Below are 19186 nucleotides of genomic sequence, written 5' to 3'. Positions count from 1 at the left end.
ATAAAGTCCTAAGTAAAGGATTTTTAATGCTTATCAACAATGCTCTTTGGCTTGTCATAAGGACTTTTCCCCAGCTTGATGTTCCTACATTCCTCCCCATCTCTCACGGAACCTAACGCCGTCCCGATATTGACATAGGACCTCTGAGGAAGGCATTCTCTGCCGAAACTGGGGCTCTTTACCCTGGAAAAGCGGAGACTGAGAGGAGACATGATACAGACATATAAAATCATGAAAGGCATAGAGAGGGTGGATAGGGACAGATTCTTCAGACTAGCGGGGACAACAAAAACAAGAGGTCACTCAGAAAAACTGAGAGGGGACAGATTCAAAACGAATGCAAGGAAGTTTTTCTTCACTCAGAGGGTGGTGGACACCTGGAACACGCTTCCAAAGGAGGTAATAGGACAGAGTACAATACTGGGTTTCAAAAAGGGACTGGATGACTTCCTGAAAGAGAAGGGGATTACAGGGTATAGATAGAAGGTTACACTACAGGACAAAAGCGAAAAGCATATGTGAGTTTTAGGGTAGGAGCACTATCAGGTCCTGGACCTGAGGGGCCGCCGCGTGAGCGGACTGCCGGGCACGATGGACCTCCGGTCTGACCCGACAGAGGCAAGTCTTATGTTCTTATGAAACACAGCCCATGTAGGGTCAAGGTTCCAGTGTATTTTTGTTACATTTTCAATAAAGCATTGTACTTTTTTACCTCCTGGCTCCAAGTTTTGGTTCCATTCTGTGTAACTTTGGAGTACCCCTGTTTTGTTGTGGAACCCTGGCCCTTTGCTTCTGACTTTGGGTTCGCAGCTGACGCTGTGCGCCCCCTCAGTGGCATTTGCAGATTGTTAGATTGTAAGCCGCCCTGACGGTTCTCCCTAGAGCGGGATAGCAAATTTTAAATAGACTTGGGAAACTTGAGTTACCTGGGTACCACCGATATTGAGTGGTAGTACCTGCATACATATCCAGCAAACTTAGGACAGAAAAAAAAGGCTCTTCTAAGATACATGGGTATCTATCCTGGTGCCACTGTTGAATATCGGCAGTACCTTAGTAACTTCTGGCAAATTCTTTATGCCCCCCCCCCCCTCCACTGGAGCGCCATATCACTCTGTGCAAGTCACTTAACCCTCCATTGTCTGAGGTACAAAAACTTACATTGTTAGCCCACTAGGGACAGAGAAAGAACCTGCACGAAATGTAAACCACTTTGATTGTACCCAGAGAAAGGCAGTATATCAAATCCCATTACCATTATAATATTCAGTGTTGGTACCTGGATAGGGGCCAACACTAAGTATCCAATCTAATTTATCCAGCGGCACCCAGGGTTTAAAAAAATGCTGGCCACCGCAGGATGAATATCAGGTATATTTACTTTCCATTTCAAATGACTTGCTATAGCATAGAATGAATCTCATCTTTAGCCCAAGAAAAATAGTTTCCTGCCACCTCCTAGGTGTTTGCTGTGCTGACCACAAAAGCAAAACATATCTGTGATTCTAATAAAATATGGATTCTAATGTCGTTTACAGTCAGTGTGTTGGTAAAGCAGTTGACGTCAATATCTTGAAAGCTCCGGTACAGATAGTGCATGCTAAGCATTTGTTCTTGGATCCAAAAAAAATCTTCATTTTCTTCTTTTCATTTAGTTATTGGGATTTATTCCGTTCCATTAAAGACAAGGGGGAACGGAATTTTGCATTCTTAACAGTGGCAGGTTTTCTTCCATTTTTATTTAAACTTGCTTTAAAACTTTCTGTCAGGTATCAGGAACCAAGACACCAAAAGATAGGGTTTCCTTTTGAGGACATGTCCGGGGGTCCGGACGGCTTTTCAAAACCCGGCACTTCGCCCGGGTTTTGAAAAGCTTGGACCAAATCACAGGAGCACCTCCATGCATGCGCAGACGCCATGCGGTAATGTCACGCCCACACGTGTGACATCACTGATGAGGTTGGCTCTTATTGGTGCAATGAGGCATTATGACATCAAAATCTCAGCTTTGGTTACCAGCGACTGAAACGCTTCATACTATGAGGGGGTGCTGAAAAGTTCGCAGCCCAACCAAGAAGAGAATGACGTGGATATGGTACAATCAATGATCTAAAACAATGTCAAAAACATAGAATTTTGTTTCTGCAAATTGGCACTTAACGAAATAAGATAACACTCTTTTTCAGCTGAAGGGCAAAATAACGCTCAGAATTTAGGAAGTTGGATTAGTCGGGCTGAGAAATTTTCAGCAACCCCCCCCCCCCCTCGTAAATCTGTAATTTGTGGTGTACGCTGTAATCCACTCAGACTTCACAATGGGCAGAATAAAAATGATTTTGATGAAGATCTATCCTCTCCATCTCCTTTCATGCACATTCTTACTCTTAGCCTTAGCGGCACACAAAGAAAGGAGATCCTCCTCCTCTTCCCCCCCATCCTCTCCCATTGCAACATCAGATGAGATGTGGCTGTTCTGTTCTCATCTCTGACTTTTGTATTCCTACAGTGTACGTATATCTGATACAATTTTGCAAGGCTCTCTGTGACAGCGTAAACCCATGCTCGCTTTCATTTTTGCATTAATTTGCATATTTCCATTATTAAGTTCAACTATCAGTTTTCCTTCTGATTCTTTAACTGCAACCATTGCCTTTAATCATCTGTCCATGACATCCCTTTCAAACCACTTTTTAACTTGTTCTGGAACATTAACGGGAATTTCAGTCAAAGCACATTTAATAGCTCGCATAGGTGAATGAAGAATTTTGTCTGTATCCGTGCGCATTGGAAGATTCTCTAAAGCCCTGCACCACTGCCCGCCTTGACAATGCCAGGCTACACAAGTAAGTCTGTTGTAATATTCTTACAGTAATCCAGAAAGTTTTGCTTTTACCATTTCAGTAGAGCCAGTGCAGATATATTCATTGCCCTATTTAATCGGTTCATAGACAAGTCGGCGAAAGACAAAGGCGTGTGCCGACAACTGAGCGCAAGACGGAGGCGCGCGCCAAAGAAAATTGCAGTTTTTAGGGGCTCCGACGGGGGGTTTTGTTGGGGAGCCCCCCCCAGTTTTCTTAATAGAGATCGCGCCGGCGTTGGGGGGGGTTGTAACCCTCCACGTTTTACTGTAAACTTAACTTTTTCCCTAAAAACAGAGAAAAAGTGAAGTTTTCAGTAAAATGTGGGGGGTTACAACCCCCCACAACGCGGCACGATCTCTATTAAGTAAAGTGGGGGGTTTCCCCCCCACGCCCCCCCCCCTGTCGGAGCCGTAAAAACAGTAATTTTGTGCGGTGCATGCCTCCGCGCTGCGCTCAATTGTCTGCGCGCGCCTTTGTCCTGGCGCGCTTTTGACCTGACACCATTTAATCTTTAGCTTTGCGCCCCTATCAGCTTGTGTGCAGGCTCCTAGCACTTTGCTTTTAAGAACATAAGAATAGCCTTACTGGGCCAGACCAATGGTCCATCAAGACCAGCAGTCCGCTCCCTTGGTGGCCAATCCATGTCACTAGTACCTGGCCAAAACCAAAAAAGTAGCAACAGTCCATACCACCAATCCAGGGCAAACAGTGGCCTTCCCCATGTCCCTTACAACAGAACATGGGCTTTTCCACCAGGAAACCGTCCAAACCCCTCTTAAAACAAGCCATGCCATCGGCTCCCACCACAACCTCTGGCAACGCGCTCCACTGCTCAACCACTTTCCGAGTAAAAAATAAAATAAACTTCCTCCCATTGGTTCTAAAAGTATTTCCCTGTAACTTCATCCAGCGTCCCCTAGTCTTTGTCATTTTTGACGGAGTGAAAAATCAATCCACCTGTACCCGTTCTACTCCGCTCAGGATCCTGTAGACTTCAATCATATTTCCCCCTCAGCCGTCTCTTTTCTAAGCTGAGCTACTAGTCTTTTCTCACACGAGAGGAGCTCCATCCCCTCTATCATCCTCAGGGACGTTTCTTACCTTTGTGCTCACAATTGCACCCAGGCCACATATATTTGCTGCGGGACAACTTTGTCTGTTCAGATCAGTGTTTGGGGACCCCTGAGGAAGAAGTGTTAATCGAAACACGGACTGTGTTGGGTCCCTTCTTTTGCACAAAGGCGGCTTAATCATAGGCAACAACTTATTGTCAGAATAAAAGTGCCTCCATCTTGTACATCTATCCTGCAGTTCCTTTTCGTTTGGCGTTTGTTTTGTTTTTGTTTTATTTATCACCCACCCTTATCCGTTTTCCACTGCAGACTAGGTGGATTCGGTTTTTGGTTGACTCCTAGCACCAGAGCCAGAATTTGATTTTTTTTTTTTTTGGGGGGGGGTTAATTGGCCGTGATGTTTAAAAGCAATGAAAAACTCATTAGAAAAAAACTGATGCCGCTAGGTCCCTGCCGGGGTATGTGCCAGAATCGCATCTACAGCATAAGAACATAAGAATTGCCGCTGCTGGGTCAGACCAGTGGTCCATTGTGCCCAGCAGTCCGCTCACATGGCGGCCCTTAGGTGAATGACCAGTGCCCTATATGAGTCTAGCCTTACCTGCATATGTTCTGGTTCAGCAGGAACCTGTCTAACATTGTCTTGAATCCCTGGAGGCTGTTTTCCCATATAACATCCTCCGGAAGAGCGTTCCAGTTTTCTACCACTCTCTGGGTGAAGAAGAACTTCCTTACGTTTGTACGGAATCTGTCTTCTTTTTAACTTTAGAGAGTGTCCTCTCGTTCTCCCTACCTTGGAGAAGGTGAACAACCTGTCCTTATCTACTTTGTCTTGAATCCCTGAAGGGTGTTTTCCCCTATAACAGACTCTGGAAGAGCATTCCAGTTTTCTACCACTCTCTGGGTGAAGAAGAACTTCCTTACGTTTGTACGGAATCTGTCTTCTTTTTAACTTTAGAGAGTGCCCTCTCATTCTCCCTTCCTTGGAGAGGGTGAACAACCTGTCTTTATCTGCTAAGTCTATTCCCTTCATTATCTTGAATGTTTTGATCATGTCCCCTCTGAGTCTCCTCTTTTCAAGGGACAAGAGGCCCAAGTTTCGCTAATCTCTCACTGTACGGCAATTCCTCCAGCCCCTTAACCATTTTATTCGCTCTTCTCTGGACCCTCTCGAGTAGTACCGTGTCCTTCTTCATGTACGGCGACCAGTGCTGGACGCAATATTCCAGGTAGGGGCATATCATGGCCCAGTACAGAGGCATGATAACCTTCTCCGATCTGTTCGTGATCCCCTTCTTAATCATTCTTGGAATTCTGTTTGCCCTTTTCGCCTCCGCCGCACATTGCACAGGCAGCTTCATTTACTTGTCAACTAGTACTCCCAAGTCTCTTTCCTGGGGGGAGTCTCTCCAAGTACTGCACCGGACATCCTGTATTCGGCTAGCAGCGTCTAAGGTCAAGGTAGGGGTGGAGTTGACCTTATCGCTAGGTATGATTCTCCCAAAAACTTAGGCATCGGTAATGTTGGCCATTAAAATCCTGGCTTACATTACCAGCACCTAACCGTGATTGACACGCGACCAGCACCATTTTTCTAGGTGCCAGTCAGTTTAGGCATCGCTTACAGAGTCTAGGCCTAAATACACAGACCAGAGGCGCATCAGGAAATAAACTGAGCAAATTACACGGACCCTACGGTCTCCATCTGCCTTCATATTCTTGGTTGCCTTTCATGTCTTGCTTTTGAACAAAGAAATAACCCTGCAACAATGCAAAGTACAACTTCAGACAAACTGCGGTAGAGTACTGATGGAGACTTGCTTATAGGCTGACTTCCAGCATGGGGAATAAAGACCCAGGTATAGAACTACCTGCATCAAAATGTCCAATCTATTTCCGACTTTTGTATTGCTAATGCATTAATTTGTGTTTTTACATGATGTCAAGCAGCTGGAGAGGTGGCAAGATCAACATAACTGTGCATTTGTCAATAAAAATGTAAGGTATCAGTACCATCTCAATTATATTGTTTTAGGAAGTTAATATTTCATGGCATTCCATCCCCATGTGGTTTGCATTTGCAATCTAATGATATCACAGAACTGACTAATGGGCATGGCTATTAGTAATGTTGATGTGGTTTGAAAAAAGCAATCCATTTTTTATGGACCAGAAAGAACGAAACAAAACCTTGAGTATGAGAAAGATAAACGGGAGATAATGTAAGTGCAATTTACCTTTACATTCCCTGATAGCGTTCAGGCTTTGATCATAATTTTCTTGTCATACATTTCTTGTTTGAAAATTGTCTATAAAATTACAGAATGTGCCAGATGGCACTGTTGAAATATGGGTACATTTTACAGTTAGAAAATCACTACCTTACTTACCCAAAAGGTTATAGGGGAGACATTGGGCTACACCTGGTTTCTGAATGTTCAGTATATATCCCAGTGCACCATAGTGTTTGAAGTCCTGCTTCATTAGTTGATATCAGCACTACAAATACCAAAATGCACTGGGTGAGGGTATGAGACTGAATTCAAGTCTACTTCTACAAACTGTGGGGTTCTTTTAATAATCCAAATGAGAATTGGCTAACGCTCTTATTCTCCTGGGGGAAATGTTCGAAATAAAAAGACTTTAAATAATGGACATCAGTTTTAATAAAACACATTAAGATCTGGGTTTAACCCATAACTTGGGACTTTCCCATGCATTAAGTCCAGATCTTCCACGGCACTATATGGGAAATAAAGCCTCATTTTAAATAGTTGCTTTAGCAGGTTCCATGCTGATATTGCAATCAGTGGTAAGGTGGGGGAGGGGGGCGGACCACTCAGGGTGACATTGTGGTGGGGGCACCAGCACCTCTCCGGGCCCACATGCCACACTCGTGCCTTCCCTTCCCCACCCTGTACCTCTTTAAATCTTCATCAGAGCGAGCAACTTCTCTGGCCTGCAGCCTGGCTCCCCTCTGAAATCACTTCCTGGTCATGGGGCCAGGAAGTGACATCAGAGGGAAAGCTAATTCTCGTAGAAGCAGCAGGCTGGATAAACTGCTCGCGTCGGTGAAGATTTAAAGAGGTATGGGGAAAGGAGGGCACGGGTGTGGGATGGGGGAGGGGAAGGAGGTGGGGGTGCAGAAAGAGTGGGGGGAGGCGTCATTGCCCGGGTGCCTCCCACCCTCGTTACACCACTGAACGCAATTGGCACGCAGGTCTTGCAAAGAATTAATGCGGGAGTACTTACTACCTTTTTTTAAGAAGGCACTACCCCCAAATTCTATAAAGTCCACCTAAAGTTAAGCGCCTACATTTGAATACCTATCCAATGTAGGTGCCTAACTTAATTAATAGGCTTAATTAGTACCAATAATTGGCACTCAGCACCTCAGAATTGACGTTAATTGCAATTAATTGACAGGCACCTAGCTCTGTAGGCATGATTTCCTAAAACTTAGGCACCTTCTCCAAAGCACCTAATTAAAAGCAGGCATGGTTAGGAGCGGATCATGGGCGTGTTTTGCAGTTAGGCACCTGTTTTGGGCTTAGGCGCTGTTGTGCGCCTAACTTAGGCGCATGCATCTAGGCTAAGAAAACCTTGGCGTAAATATGGAGCGTCTAAATGAACAGGATGCTTAGCGACAGCCGACACCTCTTAGAATTACGCTTAGCGCCGCACTAGCCAGCACTGATGTTTCAGGTGACCTATAAAGAATCAGGCCCTATGGGCTGGCTTCTGTAAACGGCGCCTAAATTGGCCTGTGGCCACAGGCCAATCACGCTTAGGCGCTGGTAACAGAATCATAGCTAATGACGCCTAAGGAAAAAACATAAGACGTGTAGCGTAGGCCAGAATTTTACTGGCCTACATCGCAGGCATCTAAGCTCTTTAGTGAATCACATCTAAGTCCCGCTCCGCCCCCTAACCACACCCACTTAGGCATAAGGTGTCCTGCTACAGAAGCATTATCAGCGCCTAACTTATGGTGAAGGTTGGCTCTTAGGCAATGGTGGAATGAGGCATTATGACATCACAGTACCAGCTCTGGTTACCACAGACCGAAACGCTTCACAGCTGATATATTCTCGGTTTTTTTTGGCCATTTTGTTTGTACGACTGAATCAAACACCATTTCAATAAGTGAGAACTAGAACTACACGTAACATTACATTTAAAGGTCAGACTCCTGGGGCAGGCCATAGGGCCGAAAAGCACAGTTACTTACCGTAACAGGTGTTATCCAGGGACAGCAGGCATATATTCTCACATGTGGGTGACGTCATCTACGGAGCCCCGGCGCGGACAGCTTTTCAAGCAAACTTGCTAGAAGTTTCAAGTTTGCACACTGCACCACGCATGTGCGTGCCTTCTGCCCACTAGAGGGCGCATCCCACCTCGTGGTCCTCAGTTCCATAACTAGCTTAGAAGCCATCCCCGGGGAGGTGGGCGGGTTGTGAGAATATATGCCTGCTGTCCCTGGATAACACCTGTTACGGTAAGTAACTGTGCTTTATCCCAGGACAAGCAGGCATGATATTCTCACATGTGGGTGACCTCCAAGCCAAACCAAAAAGGGCAGGTGGGAGGATGGCAATTTTAAGAAAACAGATTTTGTAAAACTGACTGGCCAAACCGGCCGTCACTCCTGGACAGAGTGTCCAGACAGTAGTGAGAGGTGAATGTATGAACCGAAGACCAAGTGGCAGCCTTACATATGTCTTCCATCGGGGTGGAACGGAGGAAGGCTATCGAAGCTGCCATTGCTCGGACCTTGTGCCCCGTGACTCGACCCGGGGGAGGAAGGCCAGCCTGAGTATAGCAAAGGGAGATGCACGCCGCCAACCAGTTAGACAGAGTGCGCTTGGAAACTGGGTGCCCTAATCGATTGGGATCGAAGGACAAGAATAATTGCGGGACCTTCCGATGGGACTTGGTGCGTTGAAGGTAAAATGCCAACGCCCTCTTACAGTCAAGCGTGTGAAGCGCCGTCTCGCCAGGATGGGAGTGGGGCTTAGGGAAGAACACAGGAAGGACAATGGACTGATTGAGGTGGAAATCAGAAACAACCTTCGGGACAAACTTAGGATGGGTGCGGAGGACCACCTTGTCATGATGGAATACGGTGAAGGGTGGGTCCGCAACCAAGGCTTGTAGTTCCCCAATCCGCCTAGCGGAGGTGAGGGCAATCAGAAACACCACCTTCCAAGTCAGAAATTTCAAGAGGGACTTGTTGAGTGGCTCAAAGGGTGGTTTCATCAGTTGAGCTAAAACCACATTCAAATTCCATACGACTGGGGGAGGTTTGAGCGGGGGACAAACCCTGAGTAATCCTTTCATGAAGCGTGTCACCAAGGGATGGAGAGACAGAGGGCGTCCATCCAGGTGTTGGTGGAAGGCGGAAATCGCACTAAGATGGACACGCACCGAAGTGGTTTTCAGGCCAGAGCGCGACAAATGGAATAAGTAGTCCAGAACCGAGGGTACCGGGGCCGATACCGGGTCCAGGAGGAAAGAAGAGCACCAGGTGGAAAACCTGGTCCATTTCTGCGAATAGCAAAGCCTCGTCGAGATCTTGCGGGAGGCTTCCAGCACTTCCCTCACTGATTGAGACAGGTCCGGAGGGGTCAGGGAACAAGAAACCAAGCTGTCAGGTGCAATGACTGCAGATTGGGATGTAACATGGATCCTTGATTCTGAGATAGCAGAGAAGGACCGACAGGCAGAAGAAGGGGTTCCCTGGCGCTGAGTTGGAGCAGTAGGGAGAACCAGTTCTGACGCGGCCACCGAGGAGCTATGAGAATCATCGTGGCCGTGGACGATCTGAGGTGTACCAACGTTCGCATGATCAGAGGGAAAGGAGGGAATGCATAGAGGAACTTCCCGTCCCAATCGAGAAGGAAGGCATCCGCCTCCAGACGATCCCGCGAGTACATCCGAGAACAATATAGTGGTAGTTTGTGTGCCTCCGGAGAGGCGAACAGATCTACCTGTGGCGTTCCCCAGCGAGCGAAGACCTCGTGCAGAACTGCTGAGTGTAGAGTCCACTCGTGGGGTTGCAGGAGTCGACTGAGTTTGTCCGCCAGACAATTCAGTTCCCCCTGGATGTAGACCGCCCGGAGGAAGATGTTCCGGGAGGCCGCCCACTCCCAGAGGCGAAGGGCCTCGGAGCAGAGGGGCCACGACCCCGTTCCCCCCTGTTTGTTCACATAGTACATTGCTACTTGGTTGTCCGTGCGGACGAGGACCACCTGGTCCTGTACTACGTGAACGAAGGCTCGAAGTGCTAGGAAGATGGCCCGAAGCTCTAGCACGTTGATGTGACAGCGACGGTCCTCCGCCGACCACAGGCCCTGTGTGCGAAGACCGTCGAGGTGGGCTCCCCACGCGTAGTCCGAGGAGTCCGTGGTCAGAACCTTGCGAAATGGGGGAGTGCGAAACATTAGTCCCGTGGACAGATTTGAAGAGTCTGTCCACCAACTTAGCGATTTCCGCAAAAGCGGAGTCACCGAAATGAGGCGCGACTCCGGATCGCACTCCTGGCGCCATTGTGATGCGAGTGTATACTGAGGGATCCTCAGATGCAGCCTCGCAAATGGCGTGACGTGTACCGTCGAGGCCATATGGCCGAGCAGCATCATCATGCGCTTGGCCGACACCCTTGGTAGTTGAGAGACCTGGCAGCTCATCCGTACCAAGACTTCCAACCGTTGGGTCGGAAGGTAGGAGCGCAGGCGCACCGTGTCCAGCACCGCACCTATGAATTGAAGAGACTGAGCCGGCCTCAACTGAGACTTTGGAAAGTTTATCTCGAATCCGAGGGTTTGCAGGAAGGCAATAGACTGTCGGGTCGCTGAGATAACCTCCTCCCTGGTCGGGGCTTTGATGAGCCAGTCGTCCAGGTAAGGGAACACGTGGAGCCCGCGAGACCTCAGGGCTGCCGCCACTACTACCATGCACTTCGTGAATACTCGTGGGGACGCGGCCAGGCCGAAGGGCAGGACTCTGTACTGGAGGTGTAGGTCTCCCACCTGGAATCGTAAGAATTTTCGGCAGGTGGGGTGCACCGGGACATGGGTATATGCTTCCTTCAAGTCGAGGGAGCACATCCAGTCCCCTTCCTCCAAGAGAGGATACAAGACCGGGAGAGATAGCATTCGAAATTTCTCCCTGGCCAGGCATTTGTTGAGCTTCCTGAGGTCGAGTATGGGGCGCATGTCCCCGGTCTTTTTTGGGACCAAAAAGTAACGGGAGTAAAATCCCGTCCCCCACTGGTCCTTGGGGACCGGCTCGACCGCCCGAAGCTTCAGGAGAGCTTTGGCTTCGGTCAGAAGGGTCGGTAGTTGCGACCGGTTGCACCAGGCTAAACTTGGGGGACTGTCCGGTGGTGAGGACACAAAATTGAGCGAGTAGCCTTCGGAGACGATCCGGAGCACCCAAGCGTCTGAGGTAATCGCGGTCCATGCCTTCCGGAAGGACCGAAGACGCCCCCCGATAGGAAGGGGTTCTGGTGAAGGTGCGGAGGGGAACCCGCCCCGTCCGCTCAGCCCGTCAAAAGGAAGGCGCGGGCTTAGAAGGGCCCTGCGCCGGGGCTTGGGTTTGTCCCCCTCTGCCTCGTTGAGACGAACGTCTCGGAGGCGGTCTTGAGAAGGACGGGGTCGACTTCTGGGGGTACCGGCGCGGCGGAGGCCGGAAAGGTTTCTGTGGCGGGGGCCTAGGTTTGGGGCGGACCAGGGATGCTAAAGAGCGTTCCTGTTCCGACAACCGTTTGGTCGCCGCCTCCAAAGACTCGTCAAATAACTCGGACCCCACACAGGGCAGGTCTGCAAGACGTTCCTGCAGGTTTGGGTCCATGTCGAGGGTGCGAAGCCAGGCCAAGCGGCGCATGGCCACTGCGAGGGCCGACACCCTCGAAACCAGCTCAAAGGTGTCGTACACTGAATGGAAAAGGTACAACCGCAATTGAGACAGGTTGGACATAAACTTATCGAATCCTGCTCTTTTGGAGTCCGGTAACGAGTTCCGATATTGAGGAAGGTCCTTCACCATCCCACGCAAGTAGGAGGAAAAGGTGAAGGAGTAATTTAGAACTCTGGTGGCCATCAGAGTGTTTGAATAGAGGCGACGGCCAAACTTGTCCAGGGTCCGCCCCTCCCTGCCGGGTGGAACCGCCGCAGAAACCCGTGAGGGCTGTGATTTTTTAAGGGCAGATTCCACCAGGAGGGACTGGTGGGAGAGCTGCGCCTTATCAAACCCTTTCGGGGGAATCGTCCTATACTTTGATTCCATTTTTGACGGGACAGACGTGCCTGTAAGAGGGCTCGACAAGTTCTTCAGCCAGGTCTGCAGGAGGACACTGTTGAGAGGGAGTCTAGGTACCTCTCTAGGGGGAGTGGGAAGGTCCTGTTCCTCTAGAAATTCCTTGGAATATTTGGAACCTACCATCAGGTCAATCCCCAGGGCTTGGGCCATGTCCTGGACAAAAGATGAGAAGGAGGACGGCCTAGCCTGGGGGGACGGGGTTCTCGACCGTCCCACCGAGGAGCGGGGGGAGGCCTCATGGGAATACTGAGGATTCCTAACCGATCCTGAATCCCAGGATCCTCTCTCCACGGCCCTCGAGGGGGAGGGTGAAATCATCCTCCTAGGGGAGTCCCTGGGGGAGGATCCCGGGGTCCGTGGGGTCCTCTCCCGTTTCCTCGGCGAGGCGGCGCGGGAAGACTTTCCCCGAGGTGAGCGGAGGAGCCTCGGATTATCGAGGCGCAACTCCGACACCTGCAGCGCCTCGCCCCCGAACGACGAGGAACGATCGCGCCGAGGCGAGCCCCGGGGTCGCTTAGGCTTCCTCGATCGGCGCCTCGTCCGAGGTCGCCTCGAGGGCGAGGCGTCCGGGGAAGATCCCGAAGCCGAGGAGGAAAGTCGGCGCACTCTGCGGAACTTTTCTTTTGGGCGGACACTGCGCTCAGGAGGCTCCCCCGAGGTCGAGGTCCGGGGCGGGGCCGAGACCGAGGTGGACGGGGCCGCAATACCCGAGACCGAGGTCGCCGAGGCCGGGGCTCCCGAGGTCGAGGGAGCCGAGACCGGGGCCTCCGAGGCCGAGGGCGCCCCGGCCGAGGTCGACGTCGCCGGGCCCGCAGCACGCTGCAGCACTTCCAGGGCTCCCGACAGCTCCGATGAGATCAAGGCTCGAAGGAGATCCTGGAAGGCCGGAATCCCCACGAAGGTGGGGAGTTCCGAGTCCGGGGCACACTCCCTGGAGGGCGACCTCGGTCTCGAGTATTCCCTCGGGGTGTGCGGAGTCGAGGTCCGATGCGGGGCCGGGGTCGACCCACCCGCTTTGGCCTGACTCGAGGATGGCTTCTTTGCTGAAGGGGATGGAACAGAGGACTTACCCGAAGCTGGCTTCGATGACGACGGCTTCGAAGATGAGGGCCGAGGCGACGCCGAGGCCCCCGAGGACGCCGAGGCCGAGGTCAAGGCCGGGGCCGAAGCCGGGGCCGACGTCGAGGCCTTGGGCGGCGCGTCGACGGCGAACAATTCCGCCATTCTGGCCTTACGGCGACGGAGGGCCCTGTTCTGGAAGGTAGCACAGCGATCACACGAGGCTGTTGGATGTTCGGGCCCAAGACAGACAATGCACCACCGGTGAGGGTCGGTGATGGAGAGTAGTCTCTCACACCGGCTGCATTTCTTGAATCCCGTAACAGGACGGGACATCGACGAGAAAAAGAAGAAGGCCGGGAACGACCGACGTTCCCCGGCTCAGGCTTCCGGGAGCCCCCGGAGCCCAACGAAAAACAATTATTATTTTTTTTTTTTTTTTTTTTGTAAGACGGACGAAAAAATAAAGCAGCACCGCGATTAATCCGATCAATAAACAAACTAAACGCGGCAGCTAGAAGGCAAAAACACTGGAGCTCAGATCCACAGGGCTTTCTTGCTCCGCGGAAAAATTTGAACTGAGGACCACGAGGTGGGATGCGCCCTCTAGTGGGCAGAAGGCACGCACATGCGTGGTGCAGTGTGCAAACTTGAAACTTCTAGCAAGTTTGCTTGAAAAGCTGTCCGCGCCGGGGCTCCGTAGATGACGTCACCCACATGTGAGAATATCATGCCTGCTTGTCCTGGGATAACACATACGTGTCGAGTCTTGACTGCAATAAAGATATTGGGCACCTTCTCTGGGGTTTTTTTTTTTGTGTTTCTACCGTGGCAAGGTGGGATCTCCTGTTTGGGTACAGTTTTAGCACAGATCCCATTTTATGCACCGAGATCTAGATACTAATCACTGGGGTTAACAGTGAAATAATACATTTTAATAGTAGCTCAAGTTAATGATGTTCCCCTAAGGAACTAAGATTTATGTGCTGAATATGCGGGTAAATGATTAGGATATGGGCCTAGGCGAGTATGTGAGCCAATAATCTGCTCATATGGTATTTTGTAAAAGCATATTTAATCTAATCTAATCTTCTATTTGTGCGTTGCTCATACCTATACAGGCTCAAGGCGACTGTAAAGAGAGGTAAGAGGAGGTGGATAGGTAAGGGGGAAAGAAAAGAGACGAGAGAGGAAGAAGGGAGGAAAGGGAAGGGAGAGAAGAAAGGGTAAAAGAGATTAAGAATCGAACAGATGGGTTTTCATTTTACTTTGGAAGATGATATAGCAAGGTTCAGTTCTGGAGAGCATGCACATGGCTGCCAGTAGCTTTTAAATCACTGACCTCTGCAAGCTGATAAGTTTGTATCTAAAGCAAAGGAGTGTTAAGTGACTGCTCAAGGTCACGAGGAACAGCAGGCAGGACTTGAACCAGGTTTCCATGGTTTTCAGTGCACTGCCCTAACCACTAAGGCTGCTCTTCCCCATACGCCATAGATCTAAAAAAAAAAAAAAAAAAACCACCATGACAAAGTTCTTATACCCTCTCAGGCATATCCTGACTATCTGATGTAATAGGACATGAAACAACAATGTTATTGGGGAAGGATATTCCAACAGTCCAAATACTGGGTAATTTCCTGAATTAATTGTCTTGCATACTTTTCACACTAGCTTCAATGGTGCCACTTAGCGTTCCAAAGCTTTCATTACGCTAAGATTTAAACACCCACCTCCTTGTTAGCCATTACTAAAATATTTTCATCAACCACTTTCATTCCACTCAACGAAATCTCTTTATTTAACAACTTTTAATCAGTATAACGTTTCAAGTTCAACTTACCTTAATAGTTTTGTCCGTCGGTCAGGGGAGATATGCCCAACGTGTTTCGCCAATAGCAGGAGCTGCTAAGCTGAGAAAAGACTCTAGGCTGTAGTGATTAGAAGTGAGGCAGTATAGGCCTAAAACAGTAAACTAAAATGATTTAAATTAATAATGAGACAAACATCACAGGGTTTCAAACTGCAATCCCGAAAAAACACAAGCCAGGTTTCAGGATATCAGGATGTCCTCATCTTTTCCTAAACCTCCACTTCCATATTTTCTTCTACCTCCTCTGCTCAGACAGGTCCATAGAAACACTCTCCCCGTCCCCTTGCTCTTTCCACATCATCTCTTCATTCCCCTTAGGTAATTCAATATGACTCCTATCTTCCCTCTTAATAAATTGTTTTCCTCGGGTCCTGGATAAAGGGATCTTTTTTCAGAAGTCAGGAGCCTCAAAAGGGGTTTCTGTCTCATTCCTCATCCCAATATTCATTAGGGATATGCTGGAAACCTGACTGGTTTGTGGCCCTCCAGGGCTGCAGGTTGTCACCCCCACCAAAGCCTACCCTGCCAATCATTATTTAGTTTTTCTTTTAAAATAGTTGATTCCCCATTTGTAGGAGAAGCTGGATATAGAACCACGCCCCCTGCTGGCTTTTCCACTGATGACAGCTTCTCCTAACTTAGCATGCCAATGTAATTTCGAAAGTTCTCTGTAATGTCGCTACCACAGTCTCTTCCCTTGTAAACCGCTTAGAACTGTTTGTGGTATATAAAAATAAAGTTATTATTATTACCACGTCTTAATTTTGGTTCATTGACGCATAATTTCTCAACCCAAAGAGCTAGTCAGGTTTACAGGATATCTACAATGAATATGCATGAGAGAGATTTGCCTACAATGGAGGTAGTGCATGCGCCTTTATCTCATGCATCTTCATTGTGGATACCCTGAAAACCCAAATGGCTGGCTGTGCCCCCTGGACAGCTTGCTGTCGTACACCCATCGTGACTTCCTCTTTGCCCTGCTCTACAGGCTGTACTGTTTAGGGTCCCCTTTTTCTGACACTAGTTGGAAATGATACAGCAGAAGAGTTAAAAGGAAATCCCTTACCTCTTTGAACTGTTTTCTCAGTACTGCTTGTACACAGATATACTTTTGATGTGTTAACTAGAAAACCTGTCTGAAGCAGAACAAAAGCCCTGTCAATGGAAGGGAGGCACTGATGAAGAACCACCCAGTCATTTATTGAAGACCTGTCAGGGCTGATCCTTCAGTATTCAGTTTGTCTAGAGTATTTATCAAGGACCTGAAAACTAATGCAGGGAATTTTGAAAAAACTTTAAAATAATTGCATCCAGAGGACTTTTTGCTAATAGTATTTGAACTTAAAACACGTGAATTCTCACAGAGATTATTTTAAAAGTAAAATTCCAGCATACCCATGGTAGAATTTATCCACGGGTCTTGGAAAATAGGTTGGTGGGAGAGGGGGGGGGGGGGTTCACAATAGCTATGTGATAGCTCATGGAGAATAGTGAATTTGTATGAAAACTTCCTGTCTGTAGGTGTCAAAACCAAAGGCTTGAAAAGGTCAGTTATGTGACAAGACCAAACAGTTCAGTGAAAGAGAAATATATATATATTTTTCCTCAAGGAGTTTGCAACATTCCTCTCTCTCCAAGCAACAAAAACCAGGTACTACACTTTCAACATCAGAGTGATATCACCCTGGGGGTGGCTTTTAGAAAGGACATACAAATCGGAATTGAGATGTCTAGGTCAGGATGTCGGTCATAAAAATCGGGCAAGCCAAGGCTCCTGAGGCTATGTGAAGAACGGACCGTTTTGGTCCAGTTTGTTCGGTATCTGTGTGATAGAAGCTGCGATAAAAATTCCCTCCTGAAGATGAGAGATACTGCGAAACTCGAGTCGAGGGGGGTTGACTTTAGAGTCAGGGGTTTTTCTTTTCACATTGAGCCTCGGCTTGCCCGATTATTATAACTTACATTGATCCAGCTTCACATCCAAGCAGATAAGTTTTTTGCGTTTTTGGTTTTCTATTTGACCACAGTTTCTGCAAAAGTTCAATGGTGATTGGACAGTGCGTGCTTTATGTTGAAGACTATTAGGTTGCGGGTCTGAGCACTGCACACAAAAATGTCTATCGATTTATATACTGTGACTATGTTTTGATGAGATAGAGTTATCACACTTATTTAATATTTATACGCTCATGTTATATTGAGTTATTGCAAATAAAATATACATAGCTTAAAATTAACATTACACAAAGCTTTATGACATTTTTGCTCACTTCCATCTATTGCCTGCACACATAGAAATCTTTCCTTACATGAAAGCAGATACAAATAGCTGTGTTTTGCCATGAGCCAAAACAAACATTCATATCTGCTAGGTTATATTCTTAGTAACAAGATAGGATAAGGTGACGCCTTTATATCTCAGATTACATTGGATTCCTTTCGAAGCAAGGGGTCATTTTAAATTATGCACATTGCTTTTCTTTATCTTCCATGGAGTAACACCAGACCATATGATGAATTAAGTAGAACTAGGAACTACAGCTTGATTAATAATCATCTGAGATTAAGATTTCTGAATCCTAGAGATATTAAACAGTGCACGCTATATCGTTTCCATATTTGGTGTTGGCAGCAAAATGGCGGAAATCCCTTTCAATTCAATTAAGAACTATCCCAATTTGTGAGCATTTCCGTAATGTTCTCTTCCCCCTGGACTCAACATCCAGCCCCCTTATATGCTACTCCTTCCTTTATTAAATTCTTGTAAACCATGCCGAGCTCTATAATTATGAAGAGGATGCGGTATATAAACTTAAGGTTTAGTTTAGTTTAGGCCTGAAGACCTATTTATTTGCAAGATTTCTTATTCACTCCAACAGATGAGCAGATCTTCCATGCGTTTATGCTTTGATTTTTTAAATGTAATATTGCAATTCTTGCCGATGGCTAGTGCTGCCGATTTGCCGATTCAAATCGATTCATCGATTCAGTTCAGGGAATCAACCTGAATCGATTTGTTTCTCCTCAAAATCGGACTCGCTGATTCAGTTAACAGCTCTCTCCCTCCCCCTCCCCACCTGACACACCTCTAGGGCAGCATTTGGCAACTCCGGTTCTCGAGGAACGGAATCCAGTCGGATTTTCAGGATTTCCCCAATGAAAATGCATTGAAAGCAGTGCATACAAATAGATCTCATGCATATTCACTGGGGAAATCCTGAAAACCTGACTGGATTCCAGCCCTCGAGGACCGGAGTTGCCCACCCTTGCTCTAGGGCCTCCTAAAGCAGCAGCACCAACAGTGGCGGTGGACAGCTACCAGCCGCAAGCTCTGAACTGGCTTGCTTGTGGCCTGCCCCACCAGGGCTTCCTTCTGCTGCATCATCAGTGATGTGACAAACAGAAGCCTGGTGGGGCAGGAGGTGCCCAGGGCAGTGGATCCACCTTGCACCCTCTCCCCCCCCCCCCACACCCCTTCCTCCTCGCCGTGCCTAGACTTCCTGAGTAGCAGACATAAATCCCAGAATTGATCTTTATGGAGCATAGATGTACAGGCTGAAGGGGTCAACAGGCACGAGGGGGCATTCGGAGAAACTGAAGGGAGATAGGTTCAGAACAAATGCAAGGAAGTTTTTTTTCACCCAAAGGGTCGTGGACACTTGGAATGCGCTACCGGAGGAAGTGATCAGGCAGAGTACGGTACAAGGATTCAAACAGGGATTGGACGGATTCCTGAGGGATAGGGGGATCGTGGGATACTGAGAGAGGTGCTGAGATGTAACACAGGTATAGAAAGCTAACCAGGGGTCGCGGCCTGCTCTGGTCGTGCATGTGCAAGACCGGAGGGTTAGGACTTCGATGGGAAGATAGAACTCAATGGGAAACCAAGGTGGCAAGGGGGCCCCTTCTGGTGACTCAGACAGGCCGTGACCTGTTCGGGCCGCCGCGGGAGCGGACTGCCGGGCAGGATGGACCTATGGTCTGACCCGGCGGAG

The 19186-nt window shown here is 48.4% G+C and overlaps 1 long non-coding RNA gene across 3 annotated transcripts in view; it reads right to left on the bottom strand.

Moving 5' to 3' along the window:
- LOC117351344 overlaps window positions 1-18325 on the bottom strand; it is a 92332-nt gene extending 74007 nt beyond the window's left edge. For 2 of the 3 annotated variants that reach the window (XR_004537393.1, XR_004537392.1), the window contains exons 1-3: window positions 15159-18325; window positions 14661-14814; window positions 6325-6433 (exon numbers count right to left, since the gene is read on the bottom strand). This is a non-coding gene — a long non-coding RNA (uncharacterized LOC117351344). The remainder of the gene's footprint in view (window positions 1-6324; window positions 6434-14660; window positions 14815-15158) is intronic. The other variant, XR_004537394.1, reaches the window with a different exon arrangement.
- Between the last annotated feature and the right edge of the window lie 861 nt (window positions 18326-19186).

The sequence above is a fragment of the Geotrypetes seraphini genome, chromosome 17 (assembly GCF_902459505.1).
Source record: "Geotrypetes seraphini chromosome 17, aGeoSer1.1, whole genome shotgun sequence".
Taxonomy (NCBI): Eukaryota; Metazoa; Chordata; class Amphibia; order Gymnophiona; family Dermophiidae; genus Geotrypetes; species Geotrypetes seraphini.
The sequence above is the reverse complement of the archived record's forward strand: the minus strand, read 5'-3'. Positions and strand labels throughout refer to the sequence as shown.